Consider the following 6,161-nt stretch of genomic DNA (forward strand, 5'->3'; position numbering starts at 1 on the left):
TGTTTTAAAGTTTATATATATGGGGGCAGCTAGGTGGCACAGTGGATAGAGCACCGGCCCTGGAGTCAGGAGGACCTGAATTCAAATCTGAACTGACACTTGACACTTACTAGCTGTGTGGCCCTGGGCAAGTCACTTAACCCCATTGCCTAAACCAAAAAAAAAAAATTTATATATATGCTATCTCATTTCAATGAATGACTGAAAGAAAGAAAAGAATGAAAAAACCTATAGTCAGCACTTGATAAATGCTAGAGAGCAGAGAAAACAAACATTGAGTGACAGACAGGCCACTTCCACCATCACTGACTTTATTTTATTTGAGCCTTACAGCAGAGCTCTGAGAGTGAAAGGAGCCAGAGCCAGAAAAGATCTAGGTTCAGATCCCACCTTCATAACCTACTAACTATGTGATCTTATACAAGTGACATTATGCACTGTGCTAGGCACAAGAGATACAAAAGAAAAAATAAGTTTGCTTTCATGGAGCTTATATTCTAGCGGGGGGAATTTAAATAAGTCAATACCAAGTTATTTCAAGAGGGGAAAGCAATTTGAAATCACTATTGATTAAAGAAATGCAAATTAAAACAATTCTGAGGTACCACCTCATACCTATCAGATTGGCTAATATGACAAAAAAGGAAAATGACAAATGTTGGAGGTGTGGGACAATTGGGACACTAATGCATGTTAGTGGAGTTGTGAACTGATTCAGCCATTCTGGAGAGCAATTTGGAACTATGCCCAGAGGGCTATAAAAATGTGTGTACCCTTTGACCCAGCAATACCATTACTAGGTCTGTATCCCAAAGAGATCATAAAAAAGGTAAAAGGACCTACATGTGCAAAAATATTCATAGCAGCTCTTTTTGTGGTGGCAAAGAATTGGAAATTGAGAGGATGCCCATCAACTGGGGAAGTCATGGTATATGAATGTAATGGAATACTACTGTGCTATAAGAAATGATGAGTAGGCAGACTTCAGAAAAATCTGGAAAGACTTGTATGGTCTGATGCTGAATGAAGTGAGCAGAACCAGGAGAACTTTGTACACAATAACAGCCACGTTGCACAGCAACTCAGCGGCTAATGTTGATAGACTTAGCTCTTCTCAGCAATGCAAGGATCTAAGGCATCTCCAAAGGCCTCATGATGGAAAATGCTATCCACATTCAGAGAATGAACTATGGAGTTTGAATGCAGATCGAAGCAGACTACTTGTTGTTTTTTTTTTCTCTGTTCTGTTCTGTTTTCTCTTACTGGTGGTTCCTCCCATTGGTTCTAATTCTTCCTTACAACATGACCAATGTGAAAATATTTTTAATAGGAATGTATATGTATAGCCTATATCAGATTGGGGAGGGAGGGGAAAAGAGAGGGGGAGAAAAATTTAAAACTCAAAAGCTTATGGAAGTGATTATTGATAAATCAAAATAATAAAACAATTTTAAAAAAAGAAAAAAAATGATGAGCAGGCAGATTTCAGAAAAACCTGGACTTGCGTTACAACATGAACTGATGCTGAAGGAAATGAGCAGAACCAGAACATTATACATTGTGTGATGATCAACCTTGATAGACTTAGCTCTTCTCAGCAATATAGTGAGCCAAGACAATTCCAAAAGACTCATGATGGAAAATTCTGTCCACATCCAGAGAAAAATCTGATGGAGTCAGAATTCAGAGTGAAGCAGACTACTTTAACTTTGTTGTTGTTTTCTTTTGTTCTGTTTCTTCTTTCACAATGTGACTGGTGTGGCAATATGTTTTACATGATTGCACATGTATAACCTATATCAGATCCCTTGCCCTCTTGGGGAGAGGTGAGGGGAGGGAGGGAGAAAATTTTGGAACTCAATATCTTATAAAAAATGAATTTTGGAAATTATCTTTACATGTAATTGGAAAAAATAAAATACTATTTACATTTTTTAAAAAGCAGAGAGCAATGACACATGGGGTGGGGTGGGGAATCAGGCAGGAAGCAGAACCTCAGCAGGAAATTATGTATCTACCGATCAAAGGTGAGGAACTGGGGCATTCCAGGTATAATAGCTGTAGGCTCGAATCACCTAAGACGAAATCACCCTTGTGGGAAATGCTGGGGACCTGCTTCTTGGAGATGGGAAAACTGGTGCACACACAGATGTTAGCTGTTGGCCTACCTGGGGGTTGGGAGCAGCCCTTTCCATTTGCTGTTGGCCTAGCTGGGGGTTGGGAGCAGCCTTTTCCATTTGCTGTGTAGGCCAAATTAATTGACCATGACTTTAAAACTTCCTAACTGAGTACGGCCTTCCTCTTTCATGCCTTTGTGTCTAGGAGTACAGTCATAGCAGGTGACACCACGTGTAGAGGGCTACCACCCCCAACCACTTTATGCCACGTGACCCTGGGAAATGGGCAGAGTTTGGGTCTTCAAAGGTGGGTGGGAGCCATGTTGTAGAGCTTCACACACTAAGCCAGAGCACTTGTAATTTATCTTAGAGGAAGAGACGAGTCATTGAAGATATTTGAGCAGTCAAGTGACACGCTGTGAGGGCTCTGGTTTTAGAATATGGGTTTGGTTTGGCAGCTGTACGGAGAATAAAGATAATATCTGTCCACTTCCTCTTTCACAAGGATCTTGGGAGGATCAAATGAGATAATGTTTGTCCAGTGTTTTCACAATCCTTCAACGCTATTTAAATGACAACTATTATTATCCCCATTTTATAAGCATGGGCCCTAAGTTCCAAGAAGGGAATGGACTTACTCAACAAGTCACTTGACTCATTAAATGGAAGAGCCATAACTTGAACTCAGGTCTCCTGACTCCTGGGCCTGTAGTCAGGCCTGAAATTACTCATTGTTATTGTTATTGTAATAAGTATTATTATTATGTTCAGGGTTTCCCCAGTTATTTCAGGGAGCACAGGTTATCCATGTGCCTTTCAGCTGATAGTAAGGTGGGTGATGACTGTGTACTTTTCTCCCTCACTCCCCCTCATTCCCTCTGGAGTCAAGACAGGGAGTAGGATGGAGGAGGCCTGGGGTTTGGACTCTAGCCAAACCTACCACCCTCCCTCAAGTTCAGCCCAAGGATGAGGGGAGGCCCTGAGTCAGTGTGACCTGAGCTGGGCAGACAGCAAGAGGGAGTGACACACAAGGCCAGATCTGTCCCCTGAAAGAGTGTTGGTGTCCTGGACTTTCGACCATGGAAGTAGAGCTCCCAGGATGGAGGGGGCCCTGTGCCCTAGTCTTGCCTGCAGAAGCAGATGGAGGCCTTTCACCTATCCTCCATTTATGCATTAATGGATTGCAGTAGCTGGGTGGGTAGGCCAGGAGAACAGTGAGGTCTAAGGAGGTGAGGAAGGTGCTTTCTCTATGTCAGAGGTGGGGTTTGAGGTTCCAGTTTCCTTGGGACATACCTTGGGACAGTCCTGAGAGGAGGTTGAGCCCAAGGTCCTGCCCCAGTCCTCCCTGGACCTCCAGTACCAGGCATAAATGGATGGGGGTAGGAAGAGGGCCCTGCCTTCTTCACATAGTCACGCAGGGCCACTGTGGCCATGTTCCTGAGGCACCTCTCTTACTGTGTCACTCTTCCACTCCCTATTGCCTACTGAATGGAGCATAAACTCCTAGTCCTAGTATTGAAGGCATGCCACAGTCTGGTAGCAACTCACTGATCCAGCTTTACCTTATACAACTCACCTTCACCTATGTTCCAACCAAGGTGGACCCCACTCCATCCCCTCTTCTCCTCTTGACCTCTCTGTATCTTTGCTTGAGTGACTCAATCTGTGACTCCAAGACCTGGAAGTATTTGTTGTTGTTGTTATTGAAATAATTGTTATTATTGCGTTCTCCTGAAATGGACTCTGTCTCCATCCCCTACTCCTCTGATGGCATCCTATAATATCATATATGATTTGTTGTAACCCATGTCCACATCCCCCACCTTCGGGCTAACATGGGACCAGTTCCAGGCTTGAGGGCTGACCCTTAAGATCGACAATCAATTGGCTGGTGTCCCCACCAAGTAAACAAATGAAGGTTTACTTTAGGAAACATCTGAATATAGGTTATATGTACAGCCCTTGTCTGGCGTTCTTAAAGTATGAGTTACAAAGTCTTTAGCTCCTATATAAGCACTCAAGGTAACCAATGCATATCTAGAACTTTTATTTCACATCCCCAGTTCCTCCCCCCACCCATCCAGCAAATGCAGAATATTCAAAGGACTCTATGGAGTCTATAAACAAATATTATACAAAAAACATGTATATTACTCATAATGGCAATAGGTAATCAATATAATCCCCTCTCAAGCTAATTCTATTTTTCCAGCAGGATCCCAGAGTTCTTTCAATTTATCATCAACCTGTAGACCCTCTTTGGAAGGAAACTGAACTTGAGGTTACCAGTGGGACCTGACGATATTCTACTGAATGTTCTTACTAACACAGACTGACACTATTCCTTGGCGACTTGTTGGCTCACCCTGCGCTTTAGGCTTTTCTAAAAGGTGAAACTCTTTGAGGATTCTAGAGAGGTAACCCCCTCCTATCAGACCTTTACTGTCCAAATAAATTACCATAACAGGAGAAGGCAAAGTATAGGTATTCTGCTCCCTCATGTCATGACGAGTCCTTAAGCTGAAGGAGGACCCACAAACACATTCCCTGCCCTCCATCCACATATAAGGTTAAGTCTCAGAACTCTTGAATTTGGAATTACTTTTGGGTTAACCACCTCTCACCTCCCCACCCCACCCCCTAGGTTGGCACTGCCTTGCACCAGGGATCACTCTTCTATGTCCTTGAAGTCAGAGATCAAATCAATAAACATTTATTGAGTGCCTACTGTATGCCAGATACTGTGTTAAGTACTACAGATACAAATATCCCCTTCGCCTCCAACCAAAGAAAGACAGTCCCTGCCCTCAAGGAGTTTACAATCTGATAAGGGAGACAAAACACAAAAAAAGCTCTTGGTGGGGGTGGTGGAGATGAAGAGGAATGCTGGGGCATTGTGGAGAAGTAAAACAGCCAAGGAATAAGATTCCATCTGATACTGATTCCAACCAAGATCACATGGCCTAGGAAATCATTTTCCTATTGCAAGGAGGCACAGACCAATAATAATAATAGCTAACATATAGTGCTTGCTATGTGCTAGGTACTATGCTAAGGGCTTTACAATTATTATCTCATTGGGTCTTCACAACAACCCTAGGAGGTGTTTGCTATTATTATCCCCATTTTACATTTGAGGAAACTGAGGCAAACAGAAGTTAAGTGGCAGATGTCCACAGACTTCTTTCTAATTAGGGTGAAATATTTATTTACTTGTCCAGGATAATCCACAATTACCCTGGCTACTTCCCATCTGTTGGGCTGGTAAAATTACCTCTCAATTCTCTGATCTTTCATCAGAAAGGAAAAAAGGTAATCACAAAACTTCCTTTACTGCTTAGTGCCTGGCACATAGTAGGCACTTAATAAGAGTGGGGGTGGGTGGGTGGAGGAAAATTCCAGGGATGATGAATGGAGCCTCCCCTGGGTAGCTTGACAAACCCTTTCAGGAACAGTGATGGAATTGATCTGATTATAGCTCTGTACTTGGAAGAAAGTGAGGGTGGGGCAGCATGATGGCTAGTGAAAAGAGTCCAGGGTATGACTTGGTATGTCCATGGTGAGTGTAGGTGGGGCCTATATGTAGTGTGCCATTGATGCAATCACCACTGATCTGAATAAGGTCAAAGCAGGGATTCTGGTTTGTAATGTGTTGAGTTCTCTAGTATTGGTCAGGTCAAGGGTGGTGCCTCCAAGAGCCAATTAAATCATGTTGGAGGCCATCACCAAAGCCTATCCCGTAAGAGGCATCAAAGGGCAAATCCAACCCTTCTGATTCATCTTGACAAATAATCAGGAGTTGTCTTGTCATCCTGTCTCCTTACACAGAATGTCAACTCCCTGAGGTCAGGGGCCTGGTTTAGTTTTTGTCTTAAATGAAGAGCTTAATAAATGCTTCTTGATTGATTTAGTCTTTTTTTCTTTTTCTTTTCTTTTTTTTAGTTTTCAGCATTCACTTTCACAAGATTTTTTCTCCTTCCTCCCCAAGACAGCAAGCAATCTGATATAAGCTATACATGTGCAATCATATTAAACATATTTCCT

The sequence above is a fragment of the Phascolarctos cinereus genome, unplaced genomic scaffold, assembly GCF_003287225.1.
Source record: "Phascolarctos cinereus isolate Bilbo 61053 unplaced genomic scaffold, phaCin_HiC Scaffold_726;HRSCAF=1367, whole genome shotgun sequence".
NCBI classification, from domain to species: domain Eukaryota; kingdom Metazoa; phylum Chordata; class Mammalia; order Diprotodontia; family Phascolarctidae; genus Phascolarctos; species Phascolarctos cinereus.